The sequence below is a fragment of the Bos indicus x Bos taurus genome, chromosome 1 (genome assembly GCF_003369695.1).
Source record: "Bos indicus x Bos taurus breed Angus x Brahman F1 hybrid chromosome 1, Bos_hybrid_MaternalHap_v2.0, whole genome shotgun sequence".
Taxonomy (NCBI): Eukaryota; Metazoa; Chordata; class Mammalia; order Artiodactyla; family Bovidae; genus Bos; species Bos indicus x Bos taurus.
The window spans coordinates 109,950,067-109,970,239 of record NC_040076.1 but is presented as its reverse complement, the minus strand read 5'-3'; positions in this window follow the sequence as shown (position 1 = coordinate 109,970,239).

Below are 20,173 nucleotides of genomic sequence, written 5' to 3'. Positions count from 1 at the left end.
AATACAGAATATCCCTGTATTTTCAAGATACCTGACCAACGAGCCAGACCAGAGTGGAAGCAGCAGTTATAGAGAGCCTTGCTGCAACCACCCAGCTTTTTTTCATTCTCCTCTCTTTCCTTTTGAACGGAAATCAGTGTCACACAGCGCTGTTCATCCGTTTCCCCAGCACAAGGGTTTCTGAAGAACATGCCTTTGAGGTGCAAAGTGCCATGGGGACAAACATGATTGTGGAGGCAGTACCAGGCTTTGTGACACACTGATCAGATTCATATTTTTCTATTGCAGTAATAATGCTTCAAGTAATGGAACTTATCAGCAATACCAACCATGGCCACACTGTTCTTTTATTTCCTAAGAAATAACCTTTTCAAAAGTGACAAAGGATGCTGACAAAGGCCCAGCCATGGGGGTGAGAATGACTCAAGTGGCTAAAAGGGCTCTCGGCATGGTTCACTTACTGCCTCACTTGTTTTGTGGCAGAAAAGTGGGTTGAGCTGATGCATTTCCACACCCTGAGGCCTCTGCCAGCCGCATGGGGCTGCACCCCTGCCAGGGCCCAAGCTGGAGAGAGCCTCTGATGGACAGGGCTCCAAAGACAGCACCAGACACCTTGATGGCACAGAAAAACAAGAAACTTTCTGCTTTCCTTGGTTAAAGACATGGGAACCCCAGTGTTTGTTTCTTTTTTGCTGCCCCTCTATTAGGAGAAATACGAACTTCACAAAGGCATTCCCTGTCCACTTTGCAGAAATGTCTATCAAAATTAGACCACAGTCAAGGAGAAGACATCCTACAGGCTATGGCCAAGCGACAAGCCTGGAGAACACACCTGCCCCAGGGTTACTGCTCAGGACTGCAGCTTTCAGGAGAACCCCCCACTGACGCCTGGGTTCCAGAACCTGTGCACAGGATGTCAAAGGTCACTCCTGAGAGACTTGGCGTTAGCAAACACAGCAGTCAGACCCTTGAGTAAAGCACATGATGACAGAGGAGGGTGGTCCTCAAGGGAAGAAGAGTGATGGGGATGAGAAGAACCAGGGCCTGTAGGGGTCATCAGCCCCTTCAGTGAGCAGTTGGCTCCCCCAGGGCAGTGGGGACTGTTCCCATCTCTAGGGAGATGAGCTTTCCCCAGAAGCAGGGCTATTTTATCGGGCTTTCCCACAGCCCAGAGAGAACACTTCATGAGATCTTCCAAATCCCTCTGTTCTGATTCCATGTCCATCGCAGCTATGGCAGTTTCCTAGTCATCCTGATAATGGGTGTCTACTGCAAAGGTGTCTGCTCGGAATGGGTAACTGGCACTCAGCCTCAGGACGTGACCTGTAAGTGAAGTAGAAATTGTAAATGATGTCTAAAGGCTGTGAACAACTTTCTGCTCCCACTGTCCTCCCAGACACCAGCCTCCTCCCTCCCTCCTTCCCCCACTCTCCCACCAGCCCACAAGGGTCATCCCTTGGCAGCTGAGACAGACAGACAGAAGAAGGGGCCAGGCACCGGGCCAGGGCCTGGGGCCCTGCATGCACTCTGGATGGTCCACCACATTCATGCTGCCCACATTCAGAGCTCAAAGCCTGAGCTCTGAGGAGATAAGCGTTTTAGAGCAATATGGTTGCAGTCTGGTTTATAGCCTAGTTTCTGGTGTGTTTGTTTTGTATGAATTATTGCTCCAATGGCCTGTTCACTCCCAGGGAAGAGATAAAAATCTGGTTTTTGCCCAAAGGGGAGGAGCAGATCCCCAAGCACAATGTCCTCACAAGGGCCATGTCCAGGCTGAGGACAGCAGGCAGCCCTGCCCAGCACCTCCAGCCAGCCGCCTCCTTGAGTGGTTCATCACGTGCCTCTCAGAGTTTGCTGAAAGCCAGTGAGATTCCTAAAACAAGATGGGATCAAGCCACAGAAAGCAGAGCCCAGCCCAGCGATAATGATGGGGAGAAAAATGGCCTCTAAGGGGGAAAAGGGGGCAAAGAGGTGAAGTACTGTATAATTTAAATTCATTTTGGGAGACGCTCCCCAAAACTGACTAGGCCAAGACACCACGCTGGTTACATTTTTTCTTAAAAGCCAAAAAAAATTCCCTAGAGAAAGGAAGCAACTCTGGTTATGACTGTTCTTTCTTTCAGCTTTATCCCTTAAGCAGTAGCCCCTAAGCAGCAGGCTTGCCACCAACCCCCTCCCCCACTAAGAGGGACATATGACAGTGTCTGGAGACAGTTTTAATTGCCGCACCCGGGGAATGCTACCAGCACCAAGTGAAGGAGAGATGAGGAATGTTGTCAAAATTCCTACAACACACACCACAGCACCCCCACCTCCAACTAAGAATTATCCCATAATGTCGAAGAGCCGCTGCTGAGAAACCCTGCCTTCAGAAGCTGATGCTCCTGGTCTCTCACCAACTCACATGCCAGTAAACCCAACAGTGTACACGAGGGATTCACAATGAGAGAGAGCTTGATGGTGACCGAGAGTACACAGCAAATCCTGGGCCATCAAATGCTTTGAACAGGACCAGCAGTCAGCCCTAGTGAGCCACTGCTCTCATCATAAGCATCATCTTCTGAACTCCATTAAGCAGACAGCCTCTCACTGTGTTACAGTCAAGTGATTGGTGAAAAGAGTCCCAGGAAACCTCTGGCCTCCAAGAGTTTACAGAATGAGCTGGAGAGTAAAGACTAGACATAAAAAGGTGAGATGAACAAATAAAGAAAGAGAAAAATCGGGTCATGCCAACTGTGCAGGCTAGAAGCTGAGTATATTCTAAGAATGGTGAGGGAGGGTAGAGCTAGTTGAGTGAGCAAGGGGGCACTGAAGGAATGAAAGAGAAGGCCTTTGGGGAGCGTCCATCAGCACCTCCATTTATCTACACTTTCACAAAAGCATGCACTGCATGCTTCCAGACAGGCAGAGATGCAGAAGGCACGGCCCCCGTGCCCCTAAGATTCATACACAAATACGCAAAATTTTAAAATGTCATTTTGAGAGGTACAGCCCCAGATAGTATGGTGTTTGGAGAAGGGGGCGATGCCTTCATGTGGTAGAACTTGCATTTGGCCTGGGCCCAGAGCCCGGGTGCCTCTGGGGGAAGCTGAACTTGTCTGTGAGCCCCAGACCAGGGACACAGGCTGAGGATTAGTTATCAGGCTGACAAGAATTTCTGTAAAGAATTTCTGACTTAAGGTATTTGTTCTGGCTTGTCTTTTGGTCACTCAACAAGACTCTGTGCTTCAGTTTCTCTCTCCTTCCCATTTCTAAGCAATTAAGACCATCATGTTTTCTTGTGCTCAGTCTCAGTCATGTCTGACTCTTTGCTACCCCATGGACTGCAGCCTGCCAGGCTCCTCTGTCCATGGAATTTTCCAGACAAGAATACTGGGGTGGGTAGCCATTCCTTTCTCCAAGGTATCTTCCCAACCCCAGGACCGAACCTGGGTCTCCTGTGTCTCCTGCATTGACAGATGGATTCTTTTACCCCTGAGCCAGCTGGGAAGCCTCAGTTAAGGCCACAACTGCTCTTATTAGGAAACACAACTCTGTGACATCCTGTGGAGCCTAGTGGCAAGAACCATCAACATCAGTGAGGTTCAAGGGAGATGTTAGCAGCTCTGACTCACAGGGCATCTCGTGTTTGTTTATGTGCCTCCAATCTCATTCAGTAACAGCAACTCAGAAAACTGCCCAGGCGAAAGTCACATGTTTTGAAGATGTACTGATATTTCAATGGCCTAAACATTTTCCAGGACCAAATCTTTACCAGAGCTGCAAACAAGCAGGCAGATGGACTGCCCTGGGAGCTTTCTCCTCTACAGTGAACCCACAGAAGGGTCAGCAGCCGGACACAGAAAGAGGAGAAGGGTCCTGAATAAACACAGACAGTTTAATCAACCATGAAGAAATCCAAGAGTTGACTGAAAGTGCTTTGTCAGGAAGAGAAGAGAGGCCCCCTGCCCTCAGAGAAAGGCGAGGAAGGTTGGAGGTCACTTAGCAGCAGAGATGGCCACGGACCACAGAGGCCACCGCAGAGGCAGTGAGGGCCTGGTGGGCATGTCAGTGAGGAGAGGGGAGGGGTGGAAACCAGCATTTGGATATTTTCCAAAGAATCAGACAAATAAATGTTCCCTTGAGAGAAAAATGAGAATTTAACTCTGTAAGAAAGGAAGATACTGTTTTCAAAACCACCATAATTACTTAAGAGTTGGTTACTCCTTCAAGCTTATGTCCATCGAGTCTGTCATTTCTGATTCCAGACTCCTCAGGGAATTTAAAACACTGGTTTATTCAAATTACATTGATGTCCTTTACTTGCATCTAAAAAAAATCAAGGTCAAGCTAGGTTGATGTGAGAAAGAGAATTTAGATGAATGAGGTCTGACACCCAGTCTCTGGCCCTGTAATTACTTCCCTTTGTAAACCTGAATACCCAATCAGATGGATGTCTTCTCCACAATTTTTGTCATATTTATGGAATACCTTTAAACAATGGAATCTGGAACCTCCAGCAACATCTGTGTCCAAATATATCCAGGCCTGTTTGTTTATGCTTTTAATTGAAAGTCAATTTTAGACCAACTACTCTATGGTATCATTGAAAATGCATATTTTTAGAAAATTCTTGAGAATTTTGCAAACCATTAAAGTAACTTGACATCATACTTTATATTTCTCAGCTGTGATTGCTGTTGGAATGAAATCAAGGGTAGCATTCAAAGACGTCTGCAGCCTGAAAAGGTTTGCATAAGAATTCTGATTCCACTAGAAAACGGTTTCTTTTAGGATGACTACCATTTTCCAATGGCTCATGTAATATGGTTGGTTTATTTCCATTCCAATTAAAGACGCAATTCATTAAAGAGTCTTTAACTTCATTAAAGCAAAGTTTTCTGTTAATGTTATCAAGCATTGATGGGGTTCTAATCGGACTTTCTCAGCAGGCAGGAAAACAGCTTTCAAACGCTCTGATTTTGTATGAAGCAATGCTCGTTTCTACACAAGGACTTTCATTTCTGTGAGCTGGCCTGGTAAAATGTTTGTTCCTTTATGCTCAATCTAGTTTATTTGAGTCACAGGTCTGTGGGCCGAATAATATGTATAGAAGGATTATTTGTACAAGAGAGCAGTTGTATTTTTTATATTCAATCTTCAAGGATTAGGAAAATTTTAAACCAATTAAGAACTCCCATCACCAGCAGTTTCTTAGCAGGAAATTACTTTTCATGGCATGTGGGAATTATCATGAACATAATTTTCCCTTGAGATGGTATGTTGGTACACAAGAGGAGTGTTGGACAGGATATCCAGAGGAAGTGATAACTTGCACATGAGGAAATGAGTCGCTCTCTTCAAGGTTAGATGATAGGAGACCAGGGCATATTTTCCTCATTTATCTTTTCATTTTTAAAAGTCCTGGAATTCAGGTACATCTTGATTGTTCAGGATAATAAATAATAGGTGAGGCAGGGATAGAAAAACCACAAATGGTGAGTAAAGTTGGAAAACTAGGGATTCGTTTTTTTCCTGTTTATCTACCTTTACACCGAGCTGTGTACTTTGGTTACCATGGTCTCGTGGTAACTCATGTCGCAGGTCATACCATATAAAATCACAGAGACAACGACAGGCAGGAAGAGAGGCCGGGCCGTGTTGTCTGAGTAATACACACAGCCCAGGGTGTTGTTGGATGTGAGCCTGGGTGCACCGCTGCCTGATGAGCCCAACCCGAGCCTACAGACTGCCGTCTCACCTTTTCTCCTGCCTCCGCCTGCCCCCTAGTGGACGATTGTGGGAAAGCGTGGGAGTCCGCCTGAGGGTCTTTGTGGGGGCTGAGGAACGGCTCCCTGAGAGCTGGCCTCCCCCAGCCGTGCTCTGGCCTCCGCCAGGCACTCCGTCAATTTCCTGGAGAATCGGGGCTCTGCGTGGGATGCTATGAAGTGTCCCTAGGACGAACACCATCATTTCCTGTGTCATTTCCCCCATTTTCCTCTACCTCTGCCCACCTTGATACCCAGCTGGCCAGCACCTTCCCTTGTGCAATCCCCACATGAGACATGTTTTTTATACAGAGGACAAATTACTCCTCCTTTGGGTCCTGCAAACCGCAGACAACTAACACAGAATGGCGCTACTGAACTCATTCCCACTGTAGGAGCCCCTTATGACTCCCATATGTCCCGATACCCATTCATTTATTCGTCAGATACCTACTAAATGCCGAGCCCAGTGCCAGGCCTCTGAGACATAGAAGAAACTGGGCCAAGATTCCTGCCTGGAGGAGCTCTGGGCGAGAGAAGGGACAGTTCATCCAACAATCGCCATGTAATGAGGCTCACGCCACTGAAAAGACGACCGCGCTGTGCTGCGGGGCCAAGGCGGTGGGGGCAGAGGCTTTTGGATTTGTTGTGGATTCTCGTCACAGCAAGGTTAGCCCAACAACTGCTTTGTTCAAATGACTCAGAAAAGTAAATGAGGCTGGCACAGGCCGTCCTGACACCACACACCTCTATAATACCCTGGCTATGCTGCATGTTTTCATCTCTGCCCAAGTCACAGTGATCTGACTGTCCCAGCCGGTGTGGATGCAGCTGAGAGGAGGCAGACAGCACCACGAGTTCTCCTAGATGACGCATTGCTTGATTTTCCCGCTGTGGCAGCCCTCAGCTCCTGCCAACACTCTGCTCTGCTTTGCTCACTTCAAGCCTCCCTTAATTTTTCTGAGGCCTGGGTTTTCCACATCGCTGATTCACAGAAATGGAAGACCTAGAAAGAAAAAAAAAAAAGGTAATTATATCAAATGACTCAGGAGCCCTCTTGGACCCTGTGATCTGTGTACAGACTTGCACTGTAAAAGCTGAGGATAATAATGTCATCTGTGTAAGAAAAGCTGGAAGAAAAACAGATTAACATTCTTCTGAATTCCTGGCTCCTGGCAAAAACTAGTATAGCTAGGATGGATTCTCAGCCAGAGCCTGACAGCTGAATACCTCATCCAGAGGTGATGGTACCTGTAAAGAACTCTGGAAGAAGACACGTTCCTGGGACAAGGGTCCCATGTGCTCATCTCTCTCTCTTTCTCTCTCTCTGATGAACTAAATGTTTGTGGGATGAAACATTTACTGAAACATTCCAGTCCGTCAGGCCCTGGAAGAAACACAGACTGAGAAATGAAACCGGCAGGCCCTAGACCCTTCCATTTAAGATTCATTAACAAATAAGAGGAAATGATTTCCCTGTTACAAAACTGCTGAGAGAGAGGACAATCGAGGAAGGATAGGAATCAACTACGGGAGAGGAGTGGGTAGCGGGACCAATCCCCCGCCCCGCGGGGGGAGGGGAGGAGGGCTCAGAAGCGCCTGCAGGTGCAAAGGGAGGCGCCATTGCGCCCCCGGCGGAGAAGTGCGGAGGTGCATGTCGGCCGCAGACCTCTGCCAGATCTGCGCTGGGGTTGCAGTGACACAAACACGTGGAGCTCCTGAGAAAGGGCCCCCGTGATAATTCTGGCCCCAGCACAGCCCTCCCCACCTCCCTACAAAGGAGCGCTGGCACGAGTCCCCAGGGAGGCGGAGCTGGTGTGGCTGCATGAGTAGAAGAGGTTAAGAAGCCAGAACGGAAGACCTCCGGGATCTGACCCCAAATCCTTCCTTTTCCCTGAGGCGGTTGTGGCCTGGGCTAAGGGAAGTTACACATAGCTATAAACGTTGTGCACTTCTGCACCTTTTGTATTAGTCTAAAGAAACTGGTACATCTAAATTATCCTGCTATGCCCTAGCGTTGGCTTCCATTAAATCCTCATACTTCCTGCATTTCTGTTTTTCTTCCATGTACCCTTAATAGCACCCAAAATTCATTCATTTCAGGTCAACAAATACTGACTGAATGCCCACTCCACTCTTTGCCGGGTCATACTGGATACCATGAACACGATGTCAGCAAACATAGACACAGTCCCTGCCTTCATGGAACTTAGGGATAGAAAAGGAGATGACCCTGATGAAATAATCACACAAATTAACACAACATTGCAACGTGTGGTTATTTGATCAAGGTCATCTCCTTTTCTATTGTGTAAGTAATAAGGGGTTTGATTTAATAAGGGACGTCAGGGAAATCTCTGAGGAATTGGTGAGTGACATGAAATCTGAAGGAATAGGATTAACTAGGGCAAGAGGGTCCGTGCCCCTCTGTGGTGGGATGGTACTTGTGCCTTCAAGGTCGTGAAAGACATGAGTGTGAACAGAGCACAGAGAGGGATGGGTACAGGATGTAGGACAAGGCTGGACTCGAGCCAGGCCATGCACAGGGAGTCACCGAAGTGTTTAAGTGGACAGGCAATGGGGTCAACGGTGCATTTTAGAAAGATTGCTCTGGATACAAGAGCTTGGAAAGAAGAGCATTTCGGAAAGGGTCACAAGTGGATGTCATGAGACCAGTGAAGAAGCTGTTACAGGTAAATTCAAAACTAGGAGAAGAACTGCGGAGGAGAGAAAGGGGGAAGATCCTAATTAGGAAGCACAACTATCAGGATGTGGTGATGAAGTAGATAGGCCTACAATGTATTCCACACCTATACCATCTCCCAACAACCTCCCCTGCAATAAGCCCTCTTCATGGGCTAGATTGCCATCTGAGATAAAAATGCAACTTGCCCTTCTTCCAGATTTGTCTCTAAAGATGCCTTCATGGTTTCTTTCTGGCCTCCTTTAAAAATGAAGGGAAGGAAGGTCTGTGATGCCTGGAACATATCAAAGGTCATGGGTTGAAATGACAACAACTCAGATTACAGGACTGTCAACTCCCATGACCTTAACTGAAGGGCTGAGGGGTTGATAGCAGACCAAGAGAGCTTTACAACACTGCATGCTGCTACAGCATTGGATCTGCTGATTGAGTACTTAACATTCATGTACTGTCCAATTAAAGTATTCTTCTACCACATGCTTAGAGAATGCTATGTGGGATTTCTGCATTAGCTGGGGGTGGAACTAGCTACCATGTGTCCTCCTCTACCTAAGACCCTTGCTTCTGCAAAACAGCCATTGATCTGTTCCAGGAATGGTGCTTTATCACTATGCTGTGCTAGGTACCAGGAACTGGAAGATGAATAAACGCCTCCTGCCCTCCAGGAGCTGTTGCCTAGCAGGTCTGCCAATCAGGACCACACCGTGTGGGTGCCACAGCACAGGTGGAGGACGGGGACAGGCGCTCTGCCTGGAGGGGTTAGGAAGGCTTTCCAGAAGACCTATCTGAGCCAAATGTCAAGGGATGAGCAGGAATTTAGATGGAGAACAGAAGACAGGTTATTTCAGGCAGAAGAAACAATTCATATAAAGACACAAAAATACCTAAGAGTAAGACGTGGCCAAAAAACAGGCCCAGAGATGGTGGTAAGGGCTGTAGCTGGAGGTGAGATTGGAGACAGACCTCTGGTGGAGTCACTGGAAGCTCCTAACTACCTGCTGAAGGGAATATTAGTATTAATACTAGTGTTTCTATTTTATAACAAATTACTCCAAAACTTAGGTGCATAAAACAACAAACATATATTATCTCACGGTTTCTGCGGGCCAGGAATCTGGGCATAGCTTAGTGATCCTCTCGCTCAGGGGCTTACAGGCTGCGGTCATCTCAAAGTTCCACAAGGGAGGCTGATCCTCCAGGCTCACTCACATAGCTGTTGGTCAGCCTCAGGTCCTCACTGTCTCCTGGCTGGAGACATCAGTTCCTTAACACATGGGCCTCTCCACAGGGAAGCTCCCAATATGGGCAGTTGGCAAAAAGATAGAAGGAGAGACAGAGAGAGAAGAAGAGAGGGAGGGGGCTGGTAGGGAGGAGAAAGAGAGGAGGGGAAAGACATCCTTTGTAATTTAATCTCAAAAACTGGCATCTCATCACTTTTGTCATCTTCTGTTTGTTTAGAGGGTCACTAGGTCCAGCCCACATGAGAAGGCAGTTCACACAGGGAGTGAATACTCGTAGGTGGTAATCACTGGGCTGTTTTAGAGGCTGCCCACGACACACACCATAGCTGTTTCAGGCACGATCACAGCATTATCTCATTCTGCATAAATTATAGAGAAAGGCATATAATTTCACTGCATATTAGTTTGTTTTTGTCGATGGGTACACTCTGGTCCTCAGGAGCCCTGAAGAACAATGTGCTTCATTTCACGTCTCTCCCTAAGGATTTTATACAACCCACTTGGCACTCACACTGTTATTATTAGATGGATTCAGCCAAAAGCTGCCTGTGTGGGTAGAGATAGGTGGGAAGGTAGGGAGGCAGAGACAGGAAGTGATCAGGACCCCAAACTGAATAAAGAAAAAGGTTACACGCCAACTGGAAATTAGAAATGAATCTGAGTGGAACTAAGCATTGAGGTTGACAGCTCATATGCGCGATGCCAACTTGCCACAGCTTGGCAGTGCCCTTGGTTTTCCCACACACAACTGAAAATAGCTAGCATTCATCCTGAGGGAGTGCTTCTAAAATAAGTAACTACTGGGAGCTATACCTCACTGCTCATTCAAGTTGGAAGCAGTCTGCAATTATTTTGCCGAAATTAGATACAAATTAAGTTGCCACTTCCGGAACCCTTTCTCCTGTACTATATCACGGGAAAAGGACACTAAATTTCGAACTCAGATATTTTGGATTTCTTAAAAATAAATGTGATAGCTGATAGGATACCCACAAAGGCATATTATTGATACTAATCTCCTGTGAAACCTAATCTCTTCAGGAGCCTGATTTTCTGATTTTTCAGACCTAGGTTAAGCTGCTATGGACACATAGTGACAGTCCCGTAAAGATGACAGAAGGGGAGGATCACACTTGAATAAACTGTGTGGCACCGTCACTAAATCTATCAGGGACAGAAGAGAGAGGACTAGTGTACTGTCTGCTGGAATGGATATGGATGGTTCTGCTCCCACTCTTTTTTTGGTGATCTGAAAGCTCTCAGAATCTTCATCCATTTGGATATAGAAAATGTACCATGTTTTTAAAAGCAAACCAGAATAAACACACATGCAAACAAATACTAATAATGATAATTTGGGGGAGCTCCTGTTAACCTTGCCTAAAAAGGACCTGGCATACAGATATTGTGGGTATTTGGGGGGTTTTCTGCCATGGAAGAGCTCCTGAACTGTATTATCTCCTTAATAAAACACCACTTTCTTTTTCAAAGAATTTTTTATGTGGACCATTTTTAAAGTCTTTATTGAGTTTGTTACAATACTGCTTCTGTTTTATGGCCACAAGGCATGTGGGATCTTAGGTCCCTGACCAGGAATTGAACCTATACCCCCTGCATTGGAAGGTGAAGTCTTAACCACTGGACCACCAGGGCTAAAACACCATCTTCTGAGCGTCCCTTGGAAGAAGTGGATGAATGTCTAAAAGCCCAGCCATCCCGGAACCGAGGAGGCTGTTGTCCTGCAGGGTTAGATGCTTCCCCACAAGTCTGACTCCCAACTTCCCTTTGCAGAAGGCAAAGATTACTTTCTTTTCATTGTTGCAGACATTAGTCACAGCTGAAGCACAATCAGTCTCCCCCCATGCACCCCACATGTCTCCACCCTTTATCCTTATCGTGATCTGGTGAATCTTAGAAGTGACCAAATGAAATAAAGAGCTCCAGATGAACTTTCCTCCTCGGGGAAGGTGTTTTTTGTCTCCATACTTCTCAAAAACTTCTGAAAGGTCCACTAAGCAAACCCATAAGATGGTGACCCTTTACAATCTCATTTTAATGTTAGGGATTATTTCATGCCTTGTTTAAATTTTGACATTATATTCAATGTCTCTTTTTCCAGATTTCTTAGGGCTTGGGAGAAAATGAAGCTCAGTGGAATCAAAGTAAACAGTGGTCTGACATGAACTGGTGTCAGCAGTGGCTCCCCACTCAGCTTGTGGCCGTCTCCCACAGCATGTTTCCTGGGAGTGGGGAGTTCACCACAGTATTTATCCTGACAGAAGAAGCACAGACACAGTCTCTGCCTGCCTCAGGTCAGCCCAACATTCAAAGCAACCACCCTTTGTGGACATCTTTCTGCCTTCCCAGAACTTACCTTGGCTTAAAAAAATCCCTTTCTGAAGAAGCAGGGCTTTCAGGACAGAGTCATACACCAGGCAGTGACAACCTGAATGGACTCCTGGTAGAAGGGCTGCTCTTGTCTCCTCCAGACCACTGACCCCAACCTCCTAGAAGCCACCCCATGATCCCTGAGTGGGGAAAGGGGAACTCAGATCCATAACCCTGCACTTAGACATTCAAAAGATGGCCAACGAGGAGAGAGAGAGGGCTGAGGGGGCCAACGGGGGCAAATTCAGAACACTGAGATTCTCATTTATTTTCACCATTTTTTGATTAGCATCCTTTTTCCTTTTCTGATTTCAAAGTAATAAATAATGCTTAACCTCTTGGGAAGTTAATTCTGGGGAATTAGAATCTGCAGTGGGAAGAGGAGTAAGACCACAGGGTGAGTAGGGAAGAGGCTGCTCCCTGTTCTCTCCCTAAGTCCTCTCCCCTATGGCTCCCACCTCCCCAACACACACACACACACCCTCTCCCTCTCCGTGTTTCATCCAGTATAAAAATAGCTGTCCATGGTCTGTTATTCATCCCCAAGCGGCAGTGAAGAGTGGGCCTCCCTGCGGTGCCTGCTGCCCTTTAGGAGCTTAGACTATCAGGTGATGCCTCACGCCTCCCATTCCCCACGCCTAGTTGGATAAATGTCCTCGGTGACCTCAGACGGTTTTATTTTAATCAGCAGTATGGTTTTTTGAAAGGAAAATCCTCCCCGGCTTTCCGAGTCGGCGGGGCCCTCCCCTCCTCCACGCCCGGACCGCAGTGCCAGGGAGCGTTTCCATCTGTGCTGGGAAAGAACGGCCTCTCTGTGCTGCCTGGCACGTTCAGCGCGCGGGCGCGGAGGCGGGAACACGCTCTCCCGCAGGGGAACAGCTTTCCAGGGGTCTTGGGGAGGCTAAGGCCTTTCCTAACCAGGGCAGGCGCCTCCCTGGTGGCCCCGGCTCATTCCTGGCAGGATCACTCCATCCCTACCTGGGGCACTGATTCCCCCGAACCGGGGAAGGGAGTCACCTGGCCCCGGGTGCCTGAGGTCCGGCCACCAAGGCTAGCGCATGCGCGGAGAGGGCCCGGGGCGATCGCGGGCTCGGCGCCAGGGCGCATGCGTCAGCGGTGGTGCGGAGGGGGCCCTTCAGAGAACCCAGGCCCTGTTGGTCCAGATTCCCGGAAACGCGTTGGGGACACGGCACTGTTGGAAAAGAGTCACAGAAGGCAAAAGGTTCTTTGAAGGGCGTTTAGTTCGTGCCTCCATTTTACAGATAAGAAAACTGAGGTCCAGGGAAGTGTTGGAAACCGCCTGACGCTGCACTTGTGAATTCTGCAATCTGGGACCAGATCCAACTCTTATTTGTCATGGTTTAGGCACTTGTTCACTGAGCATTTATCTAGCGCCTGGACTTACCATGTCCTAAATGTGTGTATGGTATGAAAGATAACCACAAATACATCAGAAGCAGCGAAACCGTGGCCATGGGAGACTTGGGCATAGAGTGACACAGTCCTGGGTTTGATTTGCTGCTTTGCTGGCTGGATGGCCTGGTGAAGCAGTTAACCTCTCTAAACCCTAGTTTTCTGGTCTGCAAAACAGAGATTAAAAAAAAAAAAAGGACCTACATACTAAGGTCACACACAGGGCTTAAATGAGATAAGGTGCACATTGCTTAGCGTGTAGCCCGCACTTGTAGTCACTCAAACAAATATTCACGCAATGTTTTGAGAAGTCAAAAGTGCTAGGCTCACAGGCGTTCCTGAGACAATCACAGTTCTCATTTCCAGACAGAAGTAGGCACCAGAGGGAAGGTACTTTCCCAAGCACAGCACTTGGGGAGACTCGCACAGGGTTACGTGACCTGGCAAGACAGGGAAAGGAGGAAATGGCCTCTGGTTATCTTTCCTCCTGCTGCCCTGTCCAACCCCCTCCCTCTTCCCTTCCTGCCCGCCCAACTCTCACTGTGACTCATGGTGGCTGCAGAGATACATTGGGACCTCTTATCAGGGTGAAATATGTTCTGTGAGGTAGTGCAGTTTATGTTTTTCTTAGGTGGACAGGGCACAAGAAGCAGCAATGGAGTTAAGTGGATAAGAAGGAATAGTAGTTAAGCATCTAAGGTATTAGACCCAAGTCAACTGGAGTCACAGATGACCAGAGTTGAAGACCATCTGATACAATGATGGTCCCTCCTATTAAGGAAGAAGCAGTGAAAAACTGTGAAAGGTAACACAGCATCAAATTTTAGATTCAGGTTAGAGCCCTGGTTTTCTGTGTCCCCAGAGTTCATTCATCCATTTACACGCTGCTTTGAGGACCTGTTATATACTGCCAGGTACAGGGGTCTGCCTCAGTAAGCAGGGAAAGGGGAAAGGAAAATGGGAATTCAAGACTTCCAGATTCTTTGTGCAGCTTCATGGATGGTGATACTATTTAAGAAAGATGGTGTGTTTTGAATATGTGCCTGGGGAACTTCCATGGAAGACTTCCAGGAGGCAGTTAGAAATATGGGTGCCAAGCATGGGAGAGAAGCCCGAAGATGTCCACTGGGGAAGGGTCGACATAGAGATGGTCTCTGAAGCTGCGGTGGGGCTGAGATGACTCAGAGCAGGCAGGCTGAGAAGATCACAGGGGGGATGAGACCCTGACACACACCAGCTTCCAAAGACCGAATAGGGATCTTGAAGAGGCAGCAGAGAAGTGGGAAGAAAACTAGAAGAAACAAAAAGCAGCATCAAACAGTGCAAATGAGACTGTTCAGGGTGAGGAGGTAGTAGGGAGCGGGAAATGACACAGAGAGGCCCAGTGCACCCGCCCTGGAATGTGCCTGCTGAGCTCAACAATGAGCAAGTTATTACTGACTCGTGTGACTCCAGTTTCAGTGGGAACGTGAGAGCAGAAACCGAGTCCCAGGGGCTTAGAAGTCGATGGAGGCAGGCCAGAGAAGCATCAGGGGGAGTGGGTACAGCCCACTGCTGCAGGAGAGCTGGCAGGGAAGGGGAAGTTACAGCTGCGAGTGAGTTTTTGTCATTGCCTTTCTATTGTGGGAAGCTGAGACGTGCTTAAAGGGTAAGGAGAAGCAGGAAGGGTTAACAGGCAGGACAAGGATGGGATCTCAGTAGAGCCTCCACAGGGGTGAATGAGAGGAGAGGGGATTCTGATCCCAGATAAACCAAAGGAAGGATTCCTCTCCCGTGGTTCTTTTCTTTCTACCACGTGAGAGAAAGCAATGCATTGGGAAGGTTTAGAAACAGACTCAGGAGTTCTGCAAAGCAAGATTCGTCTGTGTCAGAATCTAGCCATGGCAGCCATCTGACCATCAAATGCTCGTGGAGCTGTGCCAAATACCACACAAATCCTGTAAGTTAGATGCTGTTATTCCCATGTCAGTCAGGTTTCCAGGTAGCAGGTGATTGAAACCCAGCTCGAACCAGCTAAACCCAAAATGGAGCCTATTGGTTTGCTAAACTGCATCTACTGGCTTTAGGCATGGTTAGGTTTGGGGGCTTGAAAGATGTCAGAAGGAATAGGGATTATTTTAAAGTTATCAGTGTGCTTTTCTCTTTTGCCTTTCAGAGCATATGAATTTAGTCTACTCAAGGCTTTATCTGCTGGTGGGGGAGGGGATGGAGAGTCTTACCAGGAGGTATGCAAACAAAAAGAAAACACTCAGCTTCTGACATTCAAAAACAGAGTTTGTAATAAGACTATAGCCATGTAATTCAAGCTCTTACCTTAGAAAAATAACCTCTACATCCTATAACCTTCCTCTTTAGCAGATGAAGGACTGGATTTGGTAGACTGAACTTTGGGTTTTATGTATGGGAGGTCCAGACAGAAGGAGAAAGGGGGACTGTGGAAGGACAGAAGCAGCAGAACAAGACCAGAGGTGAGGAAGGAGCAACGGGTTTAGGAAAGTATCAACTAGCCCTGCAAACATGGGAGGACCTTATCCCCTGCCATTTGCAGAATTATGAGAGGGACAGCCTGGGTAGTCTGGTGTTGGTCAGATAAAGGGAGGCCCACAAAGGACTTTTTAAGCTATGCTAGGTCCCCACGTAGCTTTGAACCTACCTGGATGTAGCAGCAAACCTGTGTCCAGCTTGCCAGGACGATCACTGTGGTAGGGTGACTCAGCAGTCCTGGCTGCAGGTGGACCCCTGGGACTAGGACTGATAGGGAGTCAGAAGCACCTGGAAGAGCAGAGAAGAGACCACGTTAGCCGGGGAGCACTTCCTCAGACTTGAGTCTGTGCTTATCAATCAATCTTGTCCGACTCTTTGCAACCCCTTGGACCATAGCCCACCAGGCTCCTCTGTCCATGGGATTTCCCAGGCAAGAATACTGGAGTGGGTTGCCATTTCCTACTCCAGGGAATCTTCCTGACTAAGGGATCGAACCCATGTCTTCTGTGTCTCCTGCACTGCAGGCTGATTCTTTACCCACTGAGCCATCGGGGAAGCTGAGGGTGGACCACAAACTCGCCGTCCATAGACTTCACATCAGAGGCTGGCAGCACGTCCAGTCCAGGCAAAACGTGGACCTTGTCCTGACAGCCAGACATGGTGCCTCTATGCCCAACAGTGGTTGCAAAGCCACGGGTTCCTTTTCTCTCCACACTGAGGAGAGAAACAGAAGAACAATCCCCACTTCTACCGCTCCCATATACACCCTGCAGGGATGACGACCAAAGCATTTAAAAATCAGGCTCAGGCCCTGACCAGTCTTAATGGAGTGCCCTGCTGTGTCCAAGATTAATGTCTTCATTGATGGATTGTGGGAAGCTCAGGGAGAAGTCCCAGGGAGGGGGGGAAAGGGAGGTGCTTAGGGAACTCAAGGTAGCACTTGCTAACCAACTACTCCAGGTATATTTCAGTATTTTTATTAAAAAGTTCAGTGACAATGTACAGGTGAATATTGGCCAGACACCATCATCTTTATCGGTGCAGAAGGAGATGGGAAAGACCATCTGATAAACTGAGCATGTTCTCAAAGGGGATATTGAAATTATTGGATTGTACCAAGATTTAAACTCTTTTTAATCCTTACTAACCTGTGGAAGGCAAGATTGATTATGAGTAAACTAGAGAAATTACAATGTTAATACATCCAAGTTGCAGTGTGAGCTGAATTTACCTTTTGTCTGCTTTCCTTTGTGTTGGCTTCACTCTCAGGCAGAAGCTCCCACTAGCAATTCCAAAAGCTAAAACACATCTTTCTCAACAGCGCCAGCAACAATCCCAAACCAGGCTCCCACTGGCCCGCCTTTACTCATGTCCCCGTCTCTGAATTAGTTCCTGATTGGTTAAGCCCAGATCACATGACTGTTCCTAACCTCAGGAACTGAGAATGAGGAGAGACATGGCTTTTCTCAAATACAATCTGGATACCATTAGCAGAAATGCTGTACTGGTTGTTATGGAGGCAGGCGCAACAGAGGCACACCATGTCACATTTTGGGAGGTTAACTTTCTAAAACTCTCAGCTTTGAGTGGAGTGTTTCCACAGCATGAAGTGAACTGGCACTATGCACTTATCCATAAATTGTTATCAGTGTAGATCGCTAATGTTGAAAAAAATCACCAACTAGGGACTTCCCTGGTGGTCCAGTGGTTAAGACCCCAGGGGCACAGATTTGATCCCTCGCCAGGGAACTAGATCCCACATGCTGCAACAAAGACCAAAAATCTCGAGTGCCCTGGGTAAGACTCAGTGCAGCCAAATCAATAAATACAAACATTAAAAAGGAAAATAAAATCATAAACCAAGGCAGAATTTTTCTCTTCTTAAATTTTCTTACCATAATAACTAATTTCCGATCATTGAGTTTGAGGAACATAATCAACAGAATGTCTAGTATGGTTTAAAGCTTATACGCTCTAAAATCACTGCAGATGGTGATTGCAGCCATGAAATTAAAAGATGCTTACTCCATGGAAGGAAAGTTATGACCAACCTAGATAGCATATTAAAAAGCAGAGACATTACTTTGTCAACAAAGGTCCGTCTAGTCAAGGTATGGTTTTTCCTGTGGTCATGTATAGATGTGAGAGTTGGACTGTGAAGAAAGCTGAGCTCTGAAGAATTGATGCTTTTGAACTGTGGTGTTGGAAAAGACTCTTGAGAGTCCCTTAGACTGCAAGGAGATCCAACCAGTCCGTCCTAAAGGAGATTAGTCCTGGGCGTTCATTGGAAGGACTAATGCTGAAGCTGAAACTCGAATACTTCGGCCAGCTGATGTGAAGAGCTGACTCATTTGAAAAGACCCTGATGCTGGGAAAGATTGAGGGCAGAAGGAGAAGGGGATGACAGAGGATGAGATGGCTGGATGGCATCACTGACTCAATGGACATTGGTTTGGGTGGACTCCAGGAGTTGGTGATGGACAGGGAGGCCTGGCGTGCTACGGTTCATGGGGTCGCAAAGAGTTGGACACAACTGAGCGACTGAACTGAACTGAACTGAATCAACAGAATGTCTAGTATGGTTTAAAGCTTATACAATCCATTGTTGTTATTGTTCAGTCGCTAAGTCGTGTCCAACTCTGTGACCCCTTAGACTGTAGCCTGCCAGGCTCCTGTGTCCATGGGATTTCTCAGGCAAGAACTGGAGTGGGTTGCCATTTCCTTCTCCAATACAATCCATAAATAGTTCTATTTAGAAATTGTTTGGTCTCTCCTCTTTTGAATGTGACAACTGTCTTACTTTTTCTCTGTGTATTATTTCCTCTTTTAAAGTAAATTACCCATCTCCTAAATCCAAGGAAACTAGATAATTAGTTGTCATGTATTTATTTTAAAAAAACAGAAAAAGGCTTTTTGTAATAAATACAACGTTTAATTATCCCAAGAAAGATAGTAAAGACAGTATCAGCTTTTCTTCACAGACTTTTATTTTCAATATCATAAAACACTCCACATTATTTTAAAAAAAAATCAGCCCTCGGTAAAAGGAGATATTTAAGGTCTAGGGAGAGAAAACATAGTCATCAATTTTACTCTAAAATTTATGCTGTGTCTTTTTTGGAAGGAGTATTAGTCCATAAAGGATATCTAAAAATTTATTACATATAAAACTTAAATCTCAGAATTGAAAAACTCTTCAGGAAAAAAATCATTAATCACAATAAGGAAAAATAAACTCATCATGCCTTGGCATTTGAGTCACATAATTAATTCAGAAGGGGCTGCCTTTCTCAAGTGAAACGCAGGTATTCATTTATTCATCAAATATTTATCTTACCCTTCGTCACTTCTATGCACCGTGCAGAGCACTGGGCTGTGAAGACGAGCAAGGTAGGCTCATGTCTGGGAAGGAGAGAGATGGTGGGGGAGGGGGTGTGACAGCTGAGGGCTTGCAGAAGGGAACACTCCTTTTTCAGCCAGGCGGACGGCTCAGAGGCTTGTCAGGATAAGAAGCTGCCTGAAGGCATTGCATTTCCCACAGCGCCCAGTGCAGTGCTGGGAAGCCCTTGTAAGATGGTTTATTGCCCCGACTAAGATGGAGATGGTGTGGAAATTCTCTTTGGCAGCCCTGAAGCAGCTGGGCTCTGTGACAGCTGAGAAACGAGAGCTCCTGGTCTTCCCAACACCTCGGGGTGTGCGCTCTGGTGCTGCCTGCCAAGGCCTTGAGCATTCCACTCATCCACCCTACAGAGTTATGGGGCACCCACCGTGGGTCAGGCATTCAAGCAAAGCAGACTCAGAGCTGAGGGAGCTCACTTCTCCGGGAGAGCAGGGGACACGTAGGACATCAAACTGGTGATAAGGCCATGGAGAACAAGAAAGAGTGGAGGACAGGGAGTATGGGGAAGAGGCTGTGTAGTATAGAATAGGGTCTCTGAGAAGTACAACAGAAGACTCAGTCCCCTCCCCTCATCCTGCCCCTGTGTTACCTGAGCACCCAAGAACAATAGCTGCTGGTAAATAGGAGCCCGCCAAGGAAAGTGACAAGTCACATGACCCCAGGAAGTGGCCAGCTCAGGAAGACAGGCTGTGCATGCCCTCCCTCCCCAAAGATCTGATCAGTGAAACTGATACAGCCCAATTTGGGGACAGTCAAGAGAGCTCATGCCTGGGGAGGAAATAGGGTCATCTTTTCT